Source organism: Diabrotica virgifera, chromosome 6 (assembly GCF_917563875.1).
Source record: "Diabrotica virgifera virgifera chromosome 6, PGI_DIABVI_V3a".
Lineage (NCBI taxonomy): Eukaryota > Metazoa > Arthropoda > Insecta > Coleoptera > Chrysomelidae > Diabrotica > Diabrotica virgifera.
This window is the reverse complement of record NC_065448.1, coordinates 82019720-82046607: the sequence shown is the minus strand read 5'-3', so window position 1 is coordinate 82046607 and position 26888 is coordinate 82019720.

Here is a 26888-nt window from a genome sequence, read left to right as displayed (position 1 = left end):
ATTGCAGTCTATTACAATTCCAAAAAAATAGCACTAACCCTAATCTCATCTTACAACACTTCAGAGATCTAATTAACTCTCATTCCGATTACACAGTATACTATACAGACGCGTCTAAAACTGAAAATGGAGTCGGAGTGGCATTTGTTAACAACACAGAGACTCACAAACATAAAATTCCAGATACTGCAACTGTATTAATTGGGGAACTTTATGCGATCTACCAAGCAATACTACATGCAAATGCGAACAAGATGAAGAAGATAATAATCGTCACAGATTCTATGTCATCACTACACGTAATAAGGAAAATTTACACGCAGCATCCAATAGCTTTACTAATAAAGGAAGAACTACATAAATTGCATACTGAAGATTTAAGAATCAAGTTTCTCTGGGTCCCATCACATGTTGGAGTAGCAGGCAATGAAGCAGCAGACCGAAATGCCAAAGAAGCCATAAATGATAACAGTATTCCAATGTCGCTTCAATCTGTAAGTATGGATCTAAAAAGCTACTTCATAAAACATATTTTCGAAAATTGGAACAGTAAATGGAAATCCACATCATCAAAGCTTCAGGAGATAAAAAACAACGTTGGACCATGGCAACCACCCGAGGTATCTAGACGAAAGCAAACAATTATTTCCCGTTTACGACTTGGACATACCCAATTTTCTCATGAATATTTGCTGAAAAAAGAAGAACCTCCAATTTGTGATGAGTGCGGGTCACCCCTTACAGCAGCGTTCCTCAACCTTTTACCCTTTGCGACCCAATCTTCCATAATTATTTTCACCGCGCCCCCCCTCGTTCAATAATTTTTAGTATTGAGTGCTCTTTATGATTATAACTCCTATTCAAGTTCATGTGTATTTGATTTTTTATTTTGTCAGAATTTTGTTTTGCTTTGATTTTAGTAAATTAGTTAATGATGTTGGTGTATTTTTTATGTGCTCACGCCCCCCATTACTAAAAGCGCGCCCCCTAGGGGGGCGCGCCCCACAGGTTGAGAATCGTTGCCTTATAGTGAAACATGTGCTAGTGGAAAAGTGTGAAAAGTTCAATAGCCATAGAATTAAATACCATTTAGCTAACAATCTTAAAGACATTTTAGACTATAACAACACTAATAAACTATTTCTGTTTCTAAAAGACTGCAACTTACTACACAAAGTGTAATTAACTGTTACTATCCCGCTAATAACCTTCTTAGGTTGAAGCGGATTGTTGTAAATAAAAAAAAAATTAAAATAAATTAATGTAATAGGTATTATTAGATATTATATTCCATGTAAGAGAAGAAAGTGAATATTACAATAATTTTATAATCAGAAATACGACAATAACCAACAATTATTGACGAAACCGTAGTTTGTGACAGGAGTGTTCAATTTATTTCATAGAAAAATATTATGCAGGGTGGTTTATTGCATTCGCCCCGGTCTCTGTATTACGGGAAACGACTTGATATTTAAAAAAATTCTTCATAGAAATATACAGGACCAATGTGAATTATGCAGGGTGCTCCAAAAAAATAGTAGTATAATCAAAGTTATATTTTTTCTTATGGAACACCCTATATCAGATAACATATTTGAATTTTTCTTAAAAAATAAGCTGTACTTTTATAAGGGTTCTTCATACCTAAGTACAAGGTGTTTTGATTTATTTCGATTTTTATAAAAAAAAATTATATAAAGGTTTTAGAAAAAAGTAAATATTTATGAATCTAAAAATCGGTGACAAATTTTTTCTTGGATCTTAATAATATACTACTCAGCGTATTTAAATAGATATTTATGGTAGCAAAATTTTGTACAGGGTGGTCAAAATATTATATTGTTCTATTAACAAATTGAAGCTGTAATAACGCATTTATTTTAAATTAAACGCCCTACATTTTATTAGTTTATCGTATGGAAAATTTACTTAGCTTTTAATCTTTTTAAGGGTTCCTATACCTATCTTTGTACATGGTGGTTAGAATTTTAGATTGTTCTATTAACAAATTCAAGCTGTAATAACCTACTTATTTTAAATGAAACACCCTAGGGATTTATAGATTGTTCGTATATCTCAGAATTTAAGACGTTTAGGGCATCTTAAATAAAGTTTTCTTCTTAAAATAAACCCAAACAAACGCCCCCTTAAATATTTTACCATACTTTTGAAACGCTGTGTATATAAAGATTACAGTGGAACCTCGATAAGTCGGATTAATCGAGAATGCGGGCAATCCGGGTTATCGAAAATCCGTGTTAGCCGTAGAATATAGTAAAAATTAATCAAATACGGTATCCTTAGAGATAAGCTCCATTATAATTGCAAAATCATGAAATACATTATGCACAGTACATGTGAATTACGTACAGTTATATACAGTATTGTTCATTCCTTGGTAAAAATTTCAGTCAGTTTCGGTTGTCAATATTACGTTTTTATTGTTGAAATGTTTGTCTGATGAAAATCGGTCCCGGTTAGCCGGACTTCCGGGTTATCGGAGGCCGACTTAACGGGGTTCCACTGTACCATTTATTTTTTTTATTTCTTTATTATTTATTTAATTTTAATATTATATTTTTTATATAATATTAAATATTTCGAGTATCTTATATGGTCGCCTAAGCCCGGCCGCACATCAAAGAAACATGAAACGTAAATTACGTTTCATGGAAATAAACCACTGCTAAACAAATATATATCCGGCCATTTATGAGACTCTTCGAAAATAAAAATGTGTCATGAGCATGAATCACACTCGTTTCATTAGTAGGCGGACTTTGAGATGTTTTTAGCAGTGTTTTCTTTTCATGAAACATGTTTTTCGTTTCATGTTTCATGTTTTTCGTTTCATGTTTCTTTGGTGTGCGGCTTGGCTAAGTGCACATTCAGAAATTGGAGAATATAAAATTGGTTTAACCCTTAAATGCATGATTTTTTTTTGTTGATGTTACATATCAAAAAAAGGCCTTTAGCGGAAGCTTAGAAATGATGAAAAAATAATAAAAAAAAATTAAGTTTAATTTTAAACACTTGTTTTTGACAATAACAAGTTTGTTGCCTAAATTCTACATTGTGCATACAAGGTCAAGTAAGGATATAAAATCTACATTGTTAATTTACATGAAAATTATAAAAAGAATTAAGTATTATTTCTATTGAAACACAGTGCCACACCACATTTCTGACATTTTGTATGTGTAAACCCTTTGATAAAGTTCGCCATGAAAAAATGCTACATATTCTCAAAACTACCGGTCTGGACGGTAGGGACATTAGAATAATCGCAAATTTGTATTGGGTGGCCAGGCTGAATGTGTTAGGGTTGCGAATCAGTGCTCTGAAGAAGTAAAAATCAAGCGTGGAGTTCGACAAGGCTGTATATTGTCACCAATGTTGTTTAATCTTTACGCTGAAACAATCTTAAATGGAAAACGCAAAAGAGGGAATACTCATTAATGGTATGCTTATGAACAATATCAGATACGCAGATGACACCTTGTTGCTGACTGGATCAATTGAACATCTTCAAGCGTTATTGAAACGAATGGTGGCATTCTGCGCGATATATGGACTCAAACTCAACGCAAGAAAAACAAAGTTTATGGTTATTAGTAAACAGGCAGCCGTAAATAATAATAACTATAACGTAGCAATCGGTAATGACTCAATTGAACGAGTAAGTAATATTGTATATCTGGGTACTCATATTAATGAAAGCTGGAACCCTAGTACAGATTATTTGATCTGATGATAATATTATGTACCTACAGTTGACTTGGAAGCCGGTCCTGACATCTTGGGTAATTCTGAAAACTATACAATAATAGAGTAGGTATTATATTTACAAGGGATTATTCAGCTTTACAGCTGTTATTAAAATAACTTTTATAATGAGACACTAAATTTCTGGATACAGATAAATTTTTCCATAAGCGTTATAATAACAAAATGAAAACTGAAACAATGAGAAATTTCAAATACAGCAGCAGTACATGATTTTTTTTCAGCATAAATAAAAAATCGGTTTGTCAATAGCACACAGTATTTGTCAAGGAAGGGAATCAAGAATTTGTAAAATGCATTAAATGTAACCATATCTACGTGTTCCGTTTGTGGAAGAGACATTAATTGTTACTACGTTTTCAAGCAATTTTTTTGCTCCCATTCATGTTTTTGTCTTGAAAATTGTACATTAGTCGAGTTAACCAACATTCCAGCAACAGTTAGTTAGGTACCTTAAAAAACAAAACATACCAAATTAAAGGCATTGTTGAGTTTGTTCCTCCTGAAAACGAAATAACAATTGGACATTATATTTCCCACTGCCGACGAAATAACAATAAATGGGAAATTTACGATGATCTTAAAACTTCGGTGGGGTCAAACAAGACAAAAAGCAAATCTTTTGTTTTATTTTTGATTATAGACTATTTTTTCTAACAAGTTTTCTTCAAATGATCAGTGCTATACGAGTCCCGAATCATATCGTTTCCATAAACGTTTGTGGGGCACTACAGTTTTAGGCAAAATTGTAGCGCAACATTATATCTTGTATAACCTATTTTGTTTATGCAGAACATATTACACGCTTTGGCAAAAATGCAGAACAAACCTAGCACTAACTTGTGGTTTATTCAGATTTTCTCTAATCGTTTGGATTCTATATGGGCAGTACAGCTTTACGCAAACTTGGAGCGCCACATTATATCTTGTATATCTTTTTTGTTTATGCAGAAAAAATTACACGCTTTGGCAAAAATGCAGAACAAACCTAGCACTGGTTTATTCAGATTTTCTCTAATCGTTTGGATTCTATATGGGCAATACAGCTTTACGTAAACTTGGAGCGCCACATTATATCTTATATATATTTTTTGTTTATACAGAAACGGCTACAGCAATAAATTTTTTCTTTTCGTAATAAATTAGCAATAAATTAGTAATTAATTCCTTGGGGTTGAATTTTCGATTTTCATAATTTTTTCGGGGGTGAGTTTCGCGCTAGGGGATGATGGGGTAGTTTTCGAGATTGGTTAATATATCAATCAAGAGCAATTAATTAGCAACAAAATATATCGTTGAAATTGGCCCTGTGCCCCTTTTCATTATCGAGATATAGGGTGGGTGCTGCTGGCTTTACCGTAAAGCTAGCAGCACCCACTGTTTCTCGGAAACGGCTACAGCAATAAATTTTTTCTTTTCGTATTAAATTAGCAATAAATTAGTAATTAATTCCTTGGGGTTGAATTTTCGATTTTCATCATTTTTTCGGGGGTGAGTTTCGCGCTAGGGGATGATGGGGTAGTTGTTCACGATTGGTTAATATACCAATCAAGAGCAATTAAATAGCAATAAAATATGCCGTTAAAATGATCCCCGTACTCCTTTTCATTGCCGAGATATAGAGTGGGTGCTGCTAGCTTTACCGTAAAGCTAGCAGCACCCACTGTTTTTCGGAAACGGCTACAGCAATAAATTTTTTCTTTCCGTAATAAATTAGCAATAAATTAGCAATTAATTCCTTGGGGTTGAATTTTCGATTTTCATCATCTTTTTGGGGGTGAGTTTTACGCTAGGGGATGATGGGGTAGCTTTTCAGGATTGGTTAATATACCAATCAAGCAGTGGTGTCATGGTGTGGGAACGCGTGGGAACGCGGTTCCCACACTGGTTAAGAAAAGAAAAGAAAATAAATAGAGAATTTAGGTTTTGTAAACAAAAATTAGCAGTGCGTTCCGGCACTGCTAATTTTGCCATGACACCACTGCAATCAAGAGCAATTAAATAGCAATAAAATATGCCGTTAAAATGATCCCTGTACTCCTTTTCATTGCCGAGATATAGAGTGGGTGCTGCTAGCTTTACCGTAAAGCTAGCAGCACCCACTGTTTCTCGGAAACGGCTACAGCAATAAATTTTTCCTTTCCGTAATAAATTAGCAATAAAATATAGTCTTAGTCTGAATTTGGTCTTATGAAGTGGTGCTGCTGACTTTACCGACATCACTCTAGGGGGTGTATTGTATAATCGAATTTTTGAACTGGGGTTGAGGAAACATCAGAATGACGTAAAGAGTATTATTTCATGAATAGATTTTGTTTTGTACAGAAAGAAATTTTTGAAATAGAGAAAATTAAAATTATCGAGGATGGGCCTTAATACAAAATGAATAACTTTTACAGTGAACAATTGTGAAACTTAAATATTATGTATTACAATAAAAATCGAAACTGCTGAAATATTAAGCACATTGGTGGAAAATGTCGCCTGTCAAAATGTTCAATGTGTTTTATTAAATGTATTCATTTTTTTTCGAATCATGAGAAATATAATAAGAATTTTTCACAGAAATACGTAAAAGTTAGGCCACACACATTACCATAATGTGTATCGGTTGCGTTCCGTCACAGTGAAGTTATTATAAATATTGACAGTTTGAACTGTCAAAATTTTTATTTTATCATTTCTTGTTTAAAAAAATTATAAACTTGATAAGATAGCCTCAGTTAAGGAGAAAGTAATAATAATAAAGATGTTTTATTCAGTCAATAGTGTGCGAACAATAAGGTAAATAATAACGTGGGCCTAACTTTTACACACATGCCTACTGTGGCAAATGTAGGTATTTTTCAACATGTTGGAATGTGTTTAAATCCTAGAACAATTTTAGCTTTTGTTTTTAATACAGATTTTAATCCCATACAAATAGCTTCTCATGATTTTTGTTGTAAAATGATTAGGGAAGCAGGAATTTAACAGTTTAGAATTTTACATTGAGTTACCTATGGCCCGTTTTACGATTCACCACCATGATTTTTGAACGTTATTTTTTGTATTTAGATTTAGTGCAATTCCATTATCTGTGCTGGCAACAACGCCGTGATTCACGAGCCATTGTGTCCAATCTGAACACAGGTTTACATTGGAAAAAAAAAGTGTACCAGTTTTTTTTGACGCGAAGTGTACGTAATGAGTTAGTGTAAGACTGGTATTCAGAACTTGAATAAAAATAAGGTAGCTTCATTGTTAGTAGATTAATTGAGTAATTTGTTTGTATTTTTAAATTTTGGGAAAGAATGTTATGAATTACTTAGAATATTACAGTAGATATTACTCAAGTGGTTAGTGTCAGTCTTATAATTAACTGATTCTGGAGTTTTGTTAATATGTGCCATCTCAAGGAAGAGTCGTTTTTTATAGTTGTCAACTTGTTCCAAAATTTTTACATTATTAAAATCAAATTTATGTCCTGTATTTAAGTGGTGATCTACTAAGGCACAACTGCAATATAAGAAAAAACTGTTGTGCCTTAGTAGATCACCACTTAAATACAGGACATAAATTTGATTTTAATAATGTAAAAATTTTGGAACAAGTTGACAACTATAAAAAACGACTCTTCCTTGAGATGGCACATATTAACAAAACTCCAGAATCAATTAATTATAAGACTGACACTAACCATTTGAGTAATATCTACTGTAATATTCTAAGTAATTCATAACATTCTTTCCCAAAATTTAAAAATACAAACAAATTACTCAATTAATCTACTAACAATGAATCTACCTTATTTTTATTCAAGTTCTGAATACCAGTCTTACACTAACTCATTACGTACCATCGATTACATTTTATAATCAATTTAAAATACTTCAAGTCCTTTTTCATTTGTCTACTATTACCTTTCCACCTTAAAATTTCACAAATACTTTCTCTTGTTTACTTTGACGTATTCACTAAAATATTTTTCAATATTAGACAACATTCTATTAACATAAAATATATTGCAGTTACCATAACTCCCAAATATATGTCAAAATAACATCAGTCATTTCTCAAGTCAATATTCAATATAATATGTTAAACGAATTTAAATTATCACTCTTATAGTTGTAAGTAATGAAATGTTTTGTCTTTTGTCCATATCTAATCTTAATAAATTTACAGTTTTCTCCTGAAGAAGTCACCAAATAGTGACGAAATATTGAGACCTAGAACAAATAGAGTTTTATTTCATCTGACCGAATCGCCGTTATTCAAAAAATCACTATATATATATATATATATATATATATATATATATATATATATATATATATATATATATATATATATATATATATATATAGTGGTTTGAAGTTTCAGCAATTCGGTCATGTGAAATAAAAGTCTATTTGTTATTTCTCAATATTTCGTCACACTTTTGTGACTTCTTCAGGAGAAAACTGTAAATTTATTAAGATTAGAAATTAACAAAAGCTAAATATTTAATTACTTACAACTATAAGAGTATTAATTTAGATTTTTTTGAACATATCGTAAGGAACATTGACTTAATTTTGATTTTGACATTTATTATTTCGGAGTTATGGTAACTGCAATAAATTTTATTTTCATAGAATATTGTCTGATATTTAAAATTCTTTTTTTTAATAATGAATAGGTCAAAGTAAACCAAAGAAAATATTAACGGAATTTTAAGGTGGAAAAGTATGATTAATAGTAGAAAAATTTTAGAAAGGGACTAGAGTATATTAAATTGATCTATAAAATGTAAGTGATGGTACACAGTGAGTTAGTATAAGGCTGATATTTTTAGAAATTAAATAAAAATTAAGATGGATTAATTATTAGATGAATAATTGAGTAATTTGTTTGAATTTTTACACTTTTTGAAAATATTTTAAAGGTTATTTATTATTTAGAATGTTACAGTAGATATTACTCAAATGGTTAGTATCAGTCTTATAATTAATAGATTCTGGAGTTTTGATAATATGTACAAATTTATGTCCCGTCTTTAAATGGTGTTCTACCAAGGCACAACAGTTTTTCTGATATTACAGTCACTTTTATGTTGAGTGACACGTTGCTTAAGCCATTGTTTACTTTGACCTATATAACAACCTTGACATTCAATGCAATTTATTTTGTAAATTATGTTGCTCATTAATCTAATTTCTAAAAATATCAGCCTTATACTAACTCACTTTGTACCATCACTTACATTTTATAGATCAATTTAATATACTCTAGTCCCTTTCTAAAATTTTTCTACTATTAATCATACTTTTCCACCTTAAAATTCCGTTAATATTTTCTTTGGTTTACTTTGACCTATTCATTATTAAAAAAAAGAATTTTAAATATCATACAATATTCTATGAAAATAAAATTTATTGCAGTTACCATAACTCCGAAATAATAAATGTCAAAATCAAAATTAAGTCAATGTCCCTTACGATATGTTCAAAAAAATCTAAATTAATACTCTTAGGGCCGATTGTTCGAACGCTAATCAACAATGATCATTATTGAATATTTAATTACTGTCACCAAAACTGTCAATGTCAACTTTGTTTGGGTTGCTGAAAACATAATTAATTACAATTATGAGATTTATTATTAATTATGTTAATAATTATTGTTATATTAATTGATTATAGTCTCAGAATTGTAATTAATTATGTTTTGACAACCCAAACAAAGTTGACATTGACAGTAATTAATTATTTGATAATGATCATTGTTGATTAGCGTTCGAACAACCGGCCCTTATAGTTGTAAGTAATTAAATATTTAGCTTTTGTTAATTTCTAATCTTAATAAATTTACAGTTTTCTCCTGAAGAAGTCACAAAAGTGTAACGAAATATTGAGAAATAACAAATAGACTTTTATTTAACATGACCGAATTGCTGAAACTTCAAACCACTATAACACAGTACGGTCGAAAATATTTGTACAAATATATATATATATATATATATATATATATATATATATATATATATATATATATATATATATATATATATATATATATATATATATATATATATATATATATATATATATATATATATATATATATATATCAAGCAGTGATTCTTGAGGATGCAGTCTATTTTGGCCCACAAGACAAAGAAAACTCTTTGACTTACTGTCAAGCTTTCGAATTTATTTTAATTCTTTTTCAAGACATCTGTTGACAAAAATATACAAATATAAAAATTATGTAGGTACTTACAATTTTCTTAATTACTTACTAGTCATGAGATTACATTGAAAAAATTTTAAACTTTACCAAAAGGACAATTATGCACATAGGTATGAAAAATTATTTTAAAAACTTCAGTTATGTTGTCATGTTTGAAATATGTCATGAAATATGTAAAGTGTATACACTTTATATAGGAGGAAAGTAAAACTAGTAACAACATATTTTTTATTTTTTATTAGATTTTATTAGATTGATCTATGAAAAACAAATTAATAACATCAAACCCAATTAGTCCAGTCATTTTTTAAAGCATGTTTATAAATTTTAATGTTGGATTATATGATAGAAAATCAGATTATGATGTTGTACTAATTTTTTTGTTGATATGCTAATATGTAACAATAAATGTTACTTAATTTGTCTATATCTGATTTTCTATTTATACATTTTTTATTTTTCTGTATATGTGTCATTTCTATAAATAACCTTTTCTGTTCATTTTTTACCCTCTGTAGGATTGACAGATATAGACAAATATATCAAAGTAAGTAATTAAGAAAATTGTAAGTACCTACATAATTTTTATATTTGTATATTTTTGTCAACAGATGTCTTGAAAAAGAATTAAAATAAATTCGAAAGCTTGACAGTAAGTCAAAGAGTTTTCTTTGTCTTGTGGGCCAAAATAGACTGCATCCTCAAGAATCACTGCTTGATATTTGAATATACAGTCAAGAATACCATAATCTTATATATATATATATATATATATATATATATATATATATATATATATATATATATATATATATATATATATACAGTGAGCACGTAAAGGTTGGAATAAATTCATTTTCTCGAGAATGAACGATTTGGGAAAAAACTCCCGAAACAGGTCAATTTTTATTTTTAAATTACGACTTTTTGGCATATATATCATACTAGTGACGTCACCCATCTGGGCTTGATGACGTCATCGATGATTTTTTTAAATAGGAATAGGGGTCGTGTGATAGCTCATTTGAAAGGTAATTTAATTCTCTATTCAGTAATATAAAATTTTACATATCTATTTATACAGGGTGTCTAAAAAAATTTTTAAATTAAATTTATTGATATAAAAAGAAGAATGCATGTAATTTATTTAGTCCAAAATACATTTTACTGTTCTTAGAAAACAGAAAAAATGTTTATTTGAAAAATAATCATTGCTTTTCCCTTAAATTAAATGTTCAAACTGTCCAGAGGAAGGTGAGTGGCGCTTTAATATTGAATTTAAGCAAAAAACGATACTTATTTTTTAAATAAATATTATTTCATGTTTTCTGATAGCAGTAAAATGTATTTTGAGTTAAATAAATTACACACATCCCATTGGCCATCTCTAAGATCCCTTTCCTTCTATCATCCCATTGGCCATGGGATGATAGAAGGACGTGGAAGTTAGGCATCGGACAACGTCGAAAGACGTTCTAAAACCGATACATATATATATATATATATATATATATATATATATATATATATATATATATATATATATATATATATATATATTAATGTGATATTCAAAGTTCGGTGTGCTCAAAGCACTTGATTAGATAATTAACTAATTAATTAAATTTAATTTTAATGATGCACTTATGATTTAATCACACTATTTAATGCTCTAATCTCAGGGTTTTATATTCTCGTGCTTCAATATCTCCTTTGCTGTACATATGATAAATAAGGTCAAAGATTAACGGAATAAAACACATATATGGTACAAAAGCATCTATTGAAATAAATTCACCCTCAAAATATCCTCTAAAAATAATATCTCCTATTCTGATTATTGAAATAACCCTACCACTATCTAAAGTACTTATTGAAATTTGCGTTATGAATAATTCTACAAAAAAAATAAAACTGTCTCTCGGATGATGAGTTGTCCAAATTCTTGTCTCTGGTCGCCTACAATTTACTCTTAGCAGCCCCCTATGTAGTCAGCAATCTCGCAACAAATTATTGCAAGCCTATTGTCATTAATGACCCCCTACAGATGCACGTATCTTTCAAAAAACAATGCTAGCCTTTTCTCCTCTCGATAAACTGAATCTATTTCTCGTTCCGGCATGCAACGGTGACTCTTGGAATATAAGTAGAACAATATAACTTACAATGCTTTACGTGATGAGCTTCCGTCAGGACACTTATTTCAACAAACTCACAACTATTCACTTATCTGCCTTACTACTTCAGGAGACTCTTAGAGATCACCACTAGTCGACTTAACGATCATTTAACAACTGACTCTTCTTCCACCCTCTAACATTTCGCTAAACTCCCATTCTTCATACCTAGCCCCTCCTTTTTCCTTCTTCACCAATCCGAGTTCCTCAATTTTATCCCCATCTACCTTTCAGATAACAAACACCAATTTTCCCTACCATTAGAAATTTCCTAAAACTAATTACATGCCAATCGGTTTTTTTTTTCCTTTCTTAATATCTAAACAAAGATTACATTCATTTAAATTTCTAAATACAATTATTCCCTCGCCGCAAAAGTCCATTTGGGAAACCCGGTCTCATTGTCCAAACACATAACCACTTTCTTATCATACTAACTGTACAAAGAAAATACTTAATCCCTATTTAAATTTTGTTTACCTACGGCCATCCAAAGATAATTGACTTTCATTTCTTCGAAATGAATTTTGGTATATTTTTATTATATGTTTTAACTTTTCTAAAATATTAAGATCGAAACCATATTAATTCAAATTTTACATATCTTAACAACTCCCCGCCATTTGATTTGCCGAAAAAATTCTGTTATTTATTTAAATGACACAAGTTTTTTTTTAGGATCAAATTATTCCATTATGTTACCAAACTCTACTCATGATACTTATAAATGTCGTGAATGTTAAAAATACCCCGTATCTTGCCTGTCTCTATATGCGCTAATTCATAACTATTTACCCCATTTTCCGTATTGACCCTATATGGACCTTCAAATACCGGCATCAATTTAGCACAAATACCATTTTGTAAATTGGACACCCTCAGTGCCCTCACTAAAACTTTATCCCCTTTCTGGAATGTAACCGGCCTTCTTCTTCGGGTCCTCTCTTGCCTTTGGAGATATTTCTCTCCACTTCGTCTCAATCTTCGTTGAACCACCTCGATCACTTCTTCGTATTGTCTGGGGGCGGTGTCTTCCCACGGTCTCGTAGGCATTGTTCCTTTCATTACATATAAAGGCGTCTCCTTGGTAACCGTATTTGGTGCACAGTTCAAATACGTCTCTATTTCAAACACTTTTCTGTCCCAATGTCGATGATGTTCTTCCGCAGCAATTCTTAGAAATTTTGTGACTTCTTGTATAAAACGCTCTGATGGGTTGCTCTGTGGATGTCGGATGCTTACAAATTTTGTATTTATGCCTCTCTCTCTTAATTCCCCTTTAAAACGGTCATTCCTAAAGTATGTCGCATTGTCCAACAAAATATTGTCTGGTCTTCCCACTGTTTCGATAAAATCGTCTATCTTCCGAAGTATTTCAGCTCCTTTCGTGGTTCTACATGGGTACAGTTTTAAATACTTTGAGAAAACATCCACCATAACTAATATGTGTTTATTCCTCTGTGTTGTTGTTATTAAATCGCTCAACATATCAATGGCGACAATATCCAGTTTCTTCCGAGCTATGACGTTTTTTGTGATGTTTTCGTTTTTGAAATTCTTACTTTTACACTTTTGGCATGTCTCGCAATTTCGAGTCATCTCTTTGGCTATTGTATAGTCCTGTCGACAAATGTAGTTCTCCCTGAACATAAGCCACACCTTCCTGCTTCCAATGTGTCCGTTGTCACAGTGTAATTTTGCTAAAACTTCTTTTGCCATCTGTTCCGTGATTACATATAGTTCTTTACCATCGACCCTCTTAAAATATAAGTTATCTTCTTGTTCGGCCCTTTGCTTTTCTCTTTCATCCAGTTGTTCCTGATTTTCCCTGATCTGAGCCAAAGAAAATAAGCCTGCTTCTTCTCTCATTATGTTCATGCCAACGTGGAGAGTTTTGTGGTCCTCTTTGCGGAATTGTTCATCTCTCGTCAACGCATCAGCCAAGATATTGTCAGTTCCTTTGATATATTTAAATTCAAAATCATACTCTTGAAGTAAAAGAATGCCCCTATGAATTCTATTATTTACCAGCCTATTTTTCATTATATGTACCAAAGCTGCATGGTCTGTTTCAACGGTGAATTTTGCCCCTAGTAGGTAAAACCGTAATTTATTTACACAAAATAACACACTGGCGAACTCTAATTCAGTAACGCTGTACTTTCTCTCATATGTTTTGGTTACACGGGAGACAAAACAGATTGGCACCTCTACATCGTCTTGGATCTGTGATAACACCCCTGCGAATTTTGTTATGGAAGCATCGGTCCGGAGAATGAAAGGTTGATCATATCTTGGGTGGTGTACTCTTACAGCTGTGGAGAAAGCTCCTTTTAAATTTTTGAAAGCCATTTCTTGTTCCGTTCCCCATTTCCACCTAACATTTTTCTTAAGTAATGCTATCAACGGTATTTCTTTTGTGCTGATGTCTGGTATTAGTTTTTTGAAATAGTTTACCATTCCCAAAAATCCCCGCAATGTTTTTAAATTGGTTGGCCTAGCGTAGTTATTTATAATTTCGATTCTATCTTCTGCAAGACTAATCCCTTTTGTGTCTAATTTGAATCCTAAATACAGTATTTCCTTTTGGAAAAACTGACACTTTTGAATATTTAATTTCAATCCCGCTTGATCCAGTTCTTCTAGCACAGTGTGAATATGTCGTAGATGGCTTGTTATATCCGGTGAGAAAATTAATAAATCATCTATGTAATGTACAACAAATTCTTCATGCCTATTTAAGATTGTGTTCAATGCGCGAACCAAAGCAGCGCATGCACTCTGTAGGCCAAATGGTACCACCCTAAATCGGTATACCACTCCGTCGATCGAAAAAGCGGTATAATTTCGACATTTCTCTGCCAAAGGTATTAACCAAAAACTATGTTTCAAATCGATTTTGGAAAAAATGTGTGACCCTGTGATTCGTCCAAATATGGCTTCGATGTTCAAAGGCGCTTCGTATTGCGCGATTGTGTGTGAATTAATGTTTCTTGCATCTAAACATAATCGCAAATCACCACTCGATTTTTTAACGCATACTATCGGGTTGATATATGGAGAGTCACATCTTTCTATCACCTTGTCTTCGATCATTTTTTCAATTTCCTGTCCGACGCTTTGCCTGTATTTATACGGGATTGGATATGTCTTGGATTTAAAATTTTCTAAGTTTTTAACTTTAAAAGAATGTTCATAATTTTTAGCCACTCGGCTTTCTTCATTAATCAAATCTCCATAATTTTCTAGAATCTTCTCTACTTCCTTTTCCATGTTTTCTCCACATTTTAATTTTCTTTCATCCTCATTTTGTTCGCATGTGTTCACTGTCCATAATATTTCTTCATAAAATTCTGGATTCTCGTCCATTATTGCCATTTCTTCTCTGTCCTCATCCTTTATTTCTTCTTCTGTTTTTTTTTATCTTCAATTTCCATTTGGTATCCCGAGCACCATGTTTCTACTGCTTTCATTTCTCTTATGAGAACTTCCTTTTCTTCCTGCTTCCTTTCTGTTTTATCGTCGATTGCCGACAATTCTTCCGTATCTTCGATTTCCTGTCTTTCTCTTGTATCCACCGTGTTTTCCTTCTTTCTTTTTGAACTCTTCTTCTTTTTCTTCCTTCTTTTTTTTTTTCTGGTTGATTTTTTTCTTGTACTTTCGGTTTTTCCTCTACAGTCATATTGATTTCTTTATGTTTTTCCTGTTCATTTATCTTTTCAACAATTATTTTCCTCTCTATTTCCGTTTCTTCTTCTATGTTGTCTGGTTCTGCTCTGATTTCCAGTTTATTCTCCGAAAAATTTATGGTGATGTGTTTTTCACTCAATTCATCAATTCCCGCTATCATATCATGGTTTAAATCTTCGATCACCACACATTGCATAATATAGTATTTGTCTCCCACTCTGATCCGCACTCCCAAACCTTCATTTACTGTCGTCAATTTTTTGTTGTTTCCACCCACTAAAACAACCCTAGGAATTTTGTACACAAATCTGTCCAAATTTAATTCTTTTACTAGTTTCTTATTGATTAACGATATCTCCGATCCAGAATCAATCAAAATTTTAATCGCTTTATGTTTTATAAATGCATCTAAGAATATTAAATTGGAATTAGAACTTTGTCTTTCATTTCCCGCCAACTGTATAAACTCTCTCGGATGACAAAATATACCGGAGAGTTGTTTATGTTTGTTCAGTGGATGCTTTATTGAAAATCCTGTCTGGATTCATTGCATATATCTTCTTCCTCGTTTTCTATTGTTACATGATTCATCTCCCTTCTATTTTGTCGTTGGAAATTCTGATTGTTTCTACCGTCCCTTTGTTCGTTCGTATTCCTAGTCGGAGGATTTTGTGCATCTCTGTTTCTGTTGTGATTTTCATATGTTCTATTTTTTGCGTGATTCCTGTTATCATAATTTTGTTGTCTATTGTAATTTTGGTATTCTCTCGGCCTATCTTCGTTTGTTGATTGGGCATGTCGGTTTCTCTGGTCATAATTTGATTGATACCTTCTTGCCGGTCCATTATATTGTTCATGTTGTCTTCTGTTTCGCATTTCTCTTCGTTTTGCTTCCCTTACTTGAAGGAATTGGCACAAACTATCAATATCTTGATAGTTTCTCAAAATCACGTGGTCCTCCAGCGTTTCTTCGAAATGTCTGCTTATCATTTCTACCAGTTGTTCGGTAGAGTATTTGTAGTCTAGATATTTGGAATTGTTATATATCTGCAAAGCATATCTTTCCTCCGATATTCCCATTTTCTCGTGATATCTTCCATTCTGTAGCTCTTGGTTGATTTCCCTCTGTTTAACTTTCCCCCAGAAATAGTTGAGAAATTTATTTTCGAAATCTGTCCAATTTTCAAACTCATCTTCTTTACTTTCATACCATAACGCTGCTCCTTCTTTCAGATGGTTTCTAATTGTTTCTTTGCAGTCGTCAAAATATCTAATATGTTGCAATTTGGTTCTCAAATTTTTAACAAATGGTACTGGGTGTGTTTTTCTAATATCCCCGCCAAATTGTATTTTCGCGTCGCTTGTACCATGGATAATCATTTCCCTTCTTTCTCCACAATTCTGTTGATTCTTGAGTTCCGCAATTTGTTTTTCGTTTTGCTTAAATTTTTCTTCTATTTCTCGCCTGTCTTCTTGTATTGCATTTTCAAATTTGCTTTCTAACTGTTCTAATTCCATCTTCTGCACATTCTTAATATCCTTCATTTTAGTTTCTATTTCTTCTCGTTGCATCTCCAGTTTCCTTTCTGTTTCTTCTCTAACTTTTTCTAAACAGGCTTTCATTTCATTTTCATATTTTTCCAAACGCTTTTTCAATTTGCCATCATTCTCTTCCAATTTCTGTTCTATTCTCTGTGATATTTCTCTTTGTGTTTCTTCCATGGCTCGTTTTGATTCCTGTTGATTTTCTTGCATTGTCCTTTTTGTTTCCTGTTGATTTCTATCCATTTGTTGTGACTGGAGTTGCATCAGTTGCAATAGTTTCTCTATTCCTGTTAATTCCTGTTCTTTTCTCTCCATAATCGTTGTATCTCCTTCATTATCCAATCCTTCTTCAACAATTTTTTCCTCTTCTCTGTTTTCTTGCATTTTGCTTTGCCTCCTTGTGGTCGACATGTTGTTTCTTTTCGTTACTGTTTTCTTTGTCCCCGCCAAATGTGAAATTTTACAACACTCTATAAGTTGCAGAACACGACAAATATTTCTCCCCAAATTTAATAAATTTTCGCCACAAATATCAAATATGCAATCAGTAAATTTCAAAATAAATATCAAATGTACGATTGGTAAAAAAAAATCAAATAATTCAATGGCAGTAAATATCCAATACCTACGATCAATCCATAAATCAAAATTATTTTTACACCTGGAAAAATTGTCAAATTATCTCTGGATCACCTGTAGTAGGGATGGACACAAGCTCGAGCTTAGCTCGGCTCGGCTCGAGGCTCGGCTCGTTTGACGAGCCGAGCTTCGAGCTCAAGCCTGTTTGTTTCTTGCGAGCCGAGCTTCGAGCCAAGCCAAATTTTTTTCGAGCCGAGCCGAGCTGAATTGGAAACGAGCCGAGCTTTCCTTAACGAGCTTGTCAATATTTTAGCTAATACTCTAATATTTTTTCTATTTATTTTTGATACCACTGATACACACTGATATACAGTGTGTCCGTAATGTATTAAATAAATGGGATATTTCCTAAACTAAAAGTCTTTTGAAAAAAATCTAAAACACGTCGATTTTTAATTTTAATGATCTACATTTTACAACCAAATTTAATTACACAGAGTGATACACATAAAGGTGATGACGCCATCGGATTTTTTGTAAATATAACAGCTTCATACACAATACCTGCAAAAGGTAAATATGTGGGCTAACAATTATTGGACCCTACTTTTCAAAGGTAATTGAAACGAGTCGCATAACATCAGTCTTTAACGGGGTATCTCGCACCTACTTTAATTTATTTATTTCCCAGTAGAATTAATCCTGGAGGTTTTGATGAAAGTGTATGGTTTCAACAGGATATTGCGCCTCCGCATTATGCTGTAGATGTTCCAAGGTACGTAGACGAAATTTTTCCGAACAGGTGGATTGGAAGACGTGGGAGTGTGAAAATTTAAGATAAAGTCATGTATCAATTACTGGATTACTTTCAAATTCTTAGATTAATAATTTGAAATCAATAAAATTTATTTTCATAGTGCATATCTTTGAAATTCTGTCCGTTAGACCCCAAGTATCAATCCTTTTTAACATCAGCTCATTTTTATCGATCTAAAAATGTCACAACGTAGGTACAGAGTGTACATTTACCTCATACATATCAGCTTAATGTATATCACCCTGTATAATCAAATTTTATGGTAGAAGGTAGAACATTAAAATTAAAACTCCACGAATTCCAGATATTTTTAAAAAGGATTAAGGAAGTATCTAATTTATTACATATTTTACGGACACTCTGTATAAATTCCTTTTTAAATAATATTCTTGCATTTCGATTATCCCTAATATCGTCACTAAATATTTGAATAGGATTTATAAAATGCAGTTATGTACTTCTCATTTTTACTATAGTTACTCGGAAGAGGTAAAAATTTTAATGTAGGTAGAATCCCAATTTTATAATCCTCCATAAACTTAAACTGCCTCTTGTAACCTTCTTAAGAATTTGTTTATCAAAAAGACTAACTTCTAGGAATGCGAATATTTACATTTTACCATAACAAAAAAATATGTTCATGGGGTACTATAATCTAACCAAAAATTTGAATCTCTATAATAATTTTATTAAAGGAAAGGTACCTCGTACCTCCATACTTGAATGGTTTTGGACATAATGATATGAATTTAACAATAGAAATTTACTGTTAATCTGTACAGTTGAATGTTTTATTGTAACTTATTTCTCAGTATAAACTTTGCTAAATCTGTAGGTATTAAGAAAATAATTCCGATTTTAAGAAAACTAGCACGTTTGTATTTTACGGGTAGTAGGAAAGAAATCTAATAGTTATTACAATCTTTTCAGTCTTGAGAAAGAAGTTGAAGTTGCTGTTCGTCCATTTCTGTTTAGGAACCTAATTCCAAATTTTTCGCGTTTTTAAAATGTTTAATTACGATAGTGATGATAGTTTTATGGACACAAATCTTCCTTCTCCAAGTCCAAGTGAAAATAGTGAAGTGTCAACTAAGTCGACTGAAAGCGTTAGCGGCGATTATACTCTTGACGAAACTTCGACATTTCGGAGCAAGTTTACATGCTTTTTTGAGTTTAAAATTATTGACAAAATAAACAAATTAGCGACATGCAAATTATGTAACAAACGAAAAATTAAAAGTGAGTTTAAAGTAAAACTTTCCGTTACAACTACTTTAAAAAGGCACTTATTAAGTAAACATCCAAAGGAATATGGTACTATTTTTCCAAAGCTGTCTCAACCTGGAACTAGCAAAGCTGGACCACTTCATAATTTCTTAACAATTAAGGTAAGAACACATTTTACTATTGTAATGTCAATATTCAAAGTATTAACGCCAAAGTTTTCGATATGCCAAAACAATGCAAATATTCAAAAATAATATTTTATTATTTTTTTGCATGATGTTTCAGTTTTTATTTATTATTGTTGGAAAAAAAGTGTAATAAAATTTTTTGTTCATAACCAGTTTTTTTGGGAATTTTCTTAATAAAATTTTGGTCGATGTAATAATCTGATAAATATTTGGCATTAAATAATTGCTTAACGTTAAGCAATGTTGGCAAACTGAGTAAAATTATAAAATTTTAAGCTGTTAGTTTTCAGTACTAACAATTGCATTAATTATAATGAAAATTGATATCTACTTAATCTAAAATGCAAATCCGAGATCCATTGTCTAGTCGCAACAGAAGGGGTCCCGTGGGAAAGTTCGAGCTCCCCGTGATTTAATGGTGGTATTATAAGTTTTTTGGGCCGCTGAATCCAATGGAAGTGGTCTGGAAGCCCAAATATGGTCCGTTTAATTGTTATTAACAAATTATGGTAAAATAAGGGCTTTATGAGAAGCCCTGTAAAGAAATTGATAGTATTAAGGTCTTTTTAGATTCTTTGGATAATTCTGAGCAAAAAAGGTCTCTTGTGATATTTGTCTAAAATTAGTTGTTGTCGAGTTATAAGCGATGACCTCTGCCAAACGTCATTTTAAAGAGGAAGGATGAATTTGCATTTTTTTAATACATTTTTGTAAAAAACACTTTTAAACTTTAAAAGGTGATAATTCAATAGTAAATTTAATTTCGAACAATTTTGCTGTAGAAATGTATGTACTAAAAGGGCATAGAACTCATACTATGCACCTTAGTTCATAGGGGTTAATTCACCCCTTTCTCAAAAACGCACCCCTGTAAATGGAAGCACTCCGCGGTTTTTTCATATTTAGAGGTCCATTGACCATATGAAACAAGAAACAATAAAACCCCGTGAATGTTGTAGTTCCTTTTAGCCATCTTATTTTGAACATAATCAATAGCCTAATATATTCTCTTCTATTACATCATCATCATTATACATATTTGCCTTTTTTGTCTTGAGCCACATCAGAATAAATATTACTTTAAAACTTTAAAAGGGTAAACCCTGTAGTTTTCTGTATACCTTTGTTAAGACAACGTAGAATGAAGTAAACACTTCTGTTGTATATAGGTATATAGGTAAGAATAAATATTCTTTACCGCCAAGTCATTCCTAACTTTACCATAACGGCTTCTTCTTCCTCTCTTACTAGCTCCAGGTGCGACACACATTTTCGCTTTTTGGATGAAATGGTACCTTTGCGCATTGTACGCGCCATAACCACCTTAAACTTATCTCATTTTATCTTTAATAATTGGTACCACACCCAAACTCCCTTTTATGTTTTTTACCATGTTTTATCACTTTCATTTTACTTTTATAAAACTTTTCCGTCTGCGACAAGTAATTCTTGCCGTTTTCGTCCATAATTTAGTTTTTAATTACTTCTATTTTTGTGTTGTTTGAAACCAAAGCTTACAAAAGTCTGAAAGGAACCAAAAATTAAAATATAAAACACGTAAAGAACATTTAACACTTAACAACCATTGTCTCCTTATTCTTGCTAATATTCTTGTTGGTTCAATTGCCGTAAAGTTGGTAAAAATAATTTTGTTTACCCGCTGGGCTGCTATAATAATTCTAAACAATTAGATAATTTCTCATTATCTATTACTACTTTTCTCAATGATTTAGTTTTTTAACAATGTAAATGATATTGACTTAAAGAACAAATAAAAGTTATAATTAAGGTATTTTATATTTCATAATTTTCTAAAAGACTAGGTCAATTTAATTTGTTTATTTATGGAAAAACCAAAAAAAAAGTTCAAAAAATTCAGCGCCCAATTCGGTAATCCCTTTAGGGTGCAGTTCATTGTACCTACCCAACGACCTCCAATCATATTTTAACTATTAGCGGGCTCTGGTAATTTAGTGTGAATTCATGTTGGCTGGGAAATAATAAATAGCAAAATAAATACAATAAAATAATAGCTTTATTTTAAAAATAATTCAAATTTACATTCAAATATCAAGTAATTTACACTCGTTTATGTTTATTGCAGAAATCCGTGAATGAACCTAAAGATGAAAACTTTATCGTTGATTGGGTGGCCACTAAATACCTACCTTTTTCGTTTTTTGACGACGAAGCAACAAGGAACTTCTTCGATCAAATCAAACCTGGAATAAACCTGCCTGGACGAAAAGCTTTAAAGAGAATGGTTGTGTCCCGTTTTGAACAGGATCAAAAAAAAGTTATGCATATACTACAACAAAACACATCAAGAATATCTTTTACCATTGATGGCTGGACGGCAATTAATGGAAAATCTTATTATGGGATCACCGCCCACTTTATTGATGACCATTGGCAACTCCAGTCTGTAGTTATCGATTTCTCACCTTCACATGGGCTTCATACTGGGAGAGATATTGCCAAGTTGTTTTATGAATCTTTGCAGAGCTATGGCATCACATCGAAAATTCAAGGCATAACTGTTGACAACACTGCAGCAAATACAACGTTCATGCAGGAGTTAAAAAAGCTTATTCCTTCTTTTGATGACGTTAATCAACATTTTAAATGTGTAGCACATATTCTGAACTTGGCTGTTCAAGATTGCTTAAAATCTCTGAAAATAGAAGAAGACGTAGGAGGGGAGGCTGAAGATGAAGAAAGCAGTAACGTAGATGAAGAGGTTGAGTTCGAACACAACGATGTTCTAGATGAAGATATTCAAACACCAACCAACTGTTTGGATAAAATTCGGTATATATTTAAGAAAATAAAAAAATCTGAAAAATTACGGATCCGTTTTAAAAGTGCGTGCCAAACTGCTGGGGCATCTACACAGATTTCACCTATTCTGGATGTTCCAACAAGATGGAACTCCACTCATGATATGTTGGATGTCGCATTAAAGTTAAAAAAGGGGATCGACTGTCTATGTGCAAGCGACAGTGTCAATAACTTAAACAATTTTCGACTACACCAAAACGAATGGCAGATGTTAGCTTCCGTCTGTAAATTTTTAAAGATGTTTAAAATAGTAAGCGAAAACCTTGGAGGAGACAAATACGCAACGCTTCCATCAGTGATAGTCAGTTTAAATATACTGTTAGACAAAATCGAATTACAATCAAAGTTGCTTGACGATAAACCGAATCGTTCCTGTGTAGATGAACAACTTTTAACTGCATTTCAAAAGGCCAGAGATAAAATTTTAAAACATTACAGACAAACAAATTGGATTTACTGTGCAGTACTTATTTTAGACCCAAGACATAAACTTGAAGCATTTGATAACTCACTTTGGGGAAGGGACTTAAAGAACGAATCGTATTCAGTGTTTAAAAAACTGTTAAAAAAGTATGAAGGAAATCAGCAAGCTGTAGAAAATATAACGCAAAGTACATCTGAATCGTCGGTGGTCATGGAAGTACAAGATGAGCTTGAAATCAATTTCGAAAGCTATTATCAATCAAAGGTCATAACAAAACCAAAAGACTTAAGTACTGAATTCTATGACTACATAGCACTCCCGCAAAGTACTGGCAACGAAGATATTTTAAAGTGGTGGCAGGTAAATAAAGGAAGATTTCCTGTTCTTGCTGAAATGGCCAGAGACTTACTAAGTATTCCTGCTACGTCCGTACCATCTGAGCGATTGTTTTCAAAAGCTGGCTTAATTATTCGAAAACAACGCAATAGATTGACTAATGAATCGGCTAAGTGCCTCTTATGTCTAAACTCTTGGGTAGAAAACCCAATTTTGAAAAATGTGTAAAACAATTTTTTTTTAAATTTTAATCGTTTAAATTAGTTCTAGGTTTAATTTTATTTATTGTTGAAGTAGAGTCGTATATGTATAATTTGGTAAGAATAGAGTTATAATGTTATTTTTAAATATATACCTACACTTTCCTCCTTTCCTCTTGTAAATGATTTTTATTAACAATGTAACTTTTTTTTTAAATAGTATCTCCGATATAAAATGTTAATGGAGATACTATGTACCTATTTACAATTGACTGTAAGTGTACAAAAATATTTTTCAGGTGACACAGGTTTTTTAGTTACTTAAATTAAAAAAAAGAGTTACAACTCATCTGTATTAAGTTTAGTGAAAGATTTATTTTATGCGAATCTAGTAATATAAGACAATAAAATACTTGATACTTTTTATTTATATTTTTTATTTATTTATGCAGGCCTTTTAGGTGGTAGGTACTACATTACAATATTACCAATAGTATTATACAGTGTGGCAAAGCCAAATGGAATAAATTCATTATTTCGTGAATGAGCGATTTTGGAAAAAGATCTCAAAACAGGTCGATTTTTATTTTTAAATTACGATTTTTTGGCATATATAATACCTACATATATCATACTAATGACGTCATCCATCTGGGCGTGATGACGTAATCGATTATTTTTTTAAATGGGAATAGGGGTCATGTGCTAGCTCATTTGAAAGGTTATTAAATTCTCTATTCAGTAATATCAATATTAACATAATTATGTATACAGTGTGTCCATAAAAAAATTCGAATTAAATTAATTAACACAAAAAGAAGAATGTATGTAATTTATTTAATTCACAATACATTTTACTGCTGTCAGAAAACATAAAAAATGTTTATTTGACAAATAAACACAGCTTTTCGCTTAAATTAAATGTTCAAACTACCAAGAGGCAGGTGAGTGGCATCTTGAACATTGAATTTAAGTGAAAAGCTATGTTTATTTGTCAAATGAACATTCTTTCTGTTTACTGACAGTAGCAAAATGTATTTTGAATTAAATAAATTACATATACATTCTCATTTTTGTGTCAATTAATTTAATTAAAAAAAAATTGGACACCCTGTATATTATGTTAATATTTATATTACTGAATAGAGAATTTCATAACCGTTCAAATGAGCTACTATCATATACGAGTATATGCCAAAAAATTGTAATTTAAAAATAAAAACCGACCTGTTTCGGAATTTTTTTCCAAAAGCGCTTATTCACGAAATAATAAATTTATTCCATTTGGCTTGGCCACACTGTATGTACATATGAATATTGATATTTAAAAAAATGTTTTCATAAAATATGCTGCTTTTTCCTACTCCGATTATTTATGGATTAGTCTGGTCGTATTAGACTTTACTTTTTATTGTTATTTGTATTATTTATTATCACTACACTATAGGAAATCCGGGTGTTATCAAACAATTCATCCACTATCTTGTCATAATACTTAATACAAATATGCCATCTTATTTGAAATTTATATTAAACTATCGTAATGTATCTACCTATATAGTTTCTCAGCGATAAAACTATTTTCTTGGCTTCCTTTAAATCGGGTTATTTTAAAAAGACTGACATTATTTCAGGACGAACACTAAAATAATACATTATCATAGTTTTTTAAACAGAAATTAAGACAAACTGTGAAATAAACATTTTTAATTTCTCCTATTTGTTCATTAATCTAAGAAAAAAAAATATCTCACTCTTCTTGTCTCCTAACGTTACTATGACAGAGTATGTAGCTATTATGTGAAAAGCATTTAGTGAATTTCTTATTATTTCTTATATTTGACTATTATAAGTAAAAAAAATTACTACGAATGTTATATTTTACATTCATTATTATGTTTTTGAGCTCGGCTCGGCTCGGCTCGAACTATTCGAGCCGAACCGGCACGAGCCACGAGCTCAACCTGCAAGCTCGAAGTTCAAGCCGAGCTTCTATCTCGAGCTCGGCTCGAAATTTCGAGCCGAGCACAAGCTTTTCAAAAGCTCGGCTCGGCTCGGCTCGAGTCCATCCCTAACCTGTAGTTATTCCTTATCTCTTTCCCTACCATCAAATGCAAAGCTGCGATATTTTTAAGCCACCACGTTCTGGGCTCCAGTTAATGTGATATTCAAAGATCGGTGTGCTCAAAGCACTTGATTAGATAATTAACTAATTAATTAAATTTAATTTTAATGATGCACTTATGATTTAATCACACTATTTAATGCTCTAATCTCAGGGTTTTATATTCTCGTGCTTCAATATCTCCTTTGCTGTACATATGATAAATAAGGTCAAAGATTAACGGAATAAAACACATATATGGTACAAAAGCATCTATTGAAATAAATTCACCCTCAAAATATCCTCTAAAAATAATATCTCCTATTCTGATTATTGAAATAACCCTACCACTATCTAAAGTACTTATTGAAATTTGCGTTATGAATAATTCTACAAAAAAAATAAAACTGTCTCTCGGATGATGAGTTGTCCAAATTCTTGTCTCTGGTCGCCTACAATTTACTCTTAGCAGCCCCCTATGTAGTCAGCAATCTCGCAACAAATTATTGCAAGCCTATTGTCATTAATGACCCCCTACAGATGCACGTATCTTTCAAAAAACAATGCTAGCCTTTTCTCCTCTCGATAAACTGAATCTATTTCTCGTTCCGGCATGCAACGGTGACTCTTGGAATATAAGTAGAACAATATAACTTACAATGCTTTACGTGATGAGCTTCCGTCAGGACACTTATTTCAACAAACTCACAACTATTCACTTATCTGCCTTACTACTTCAGGAGACTCTTAGA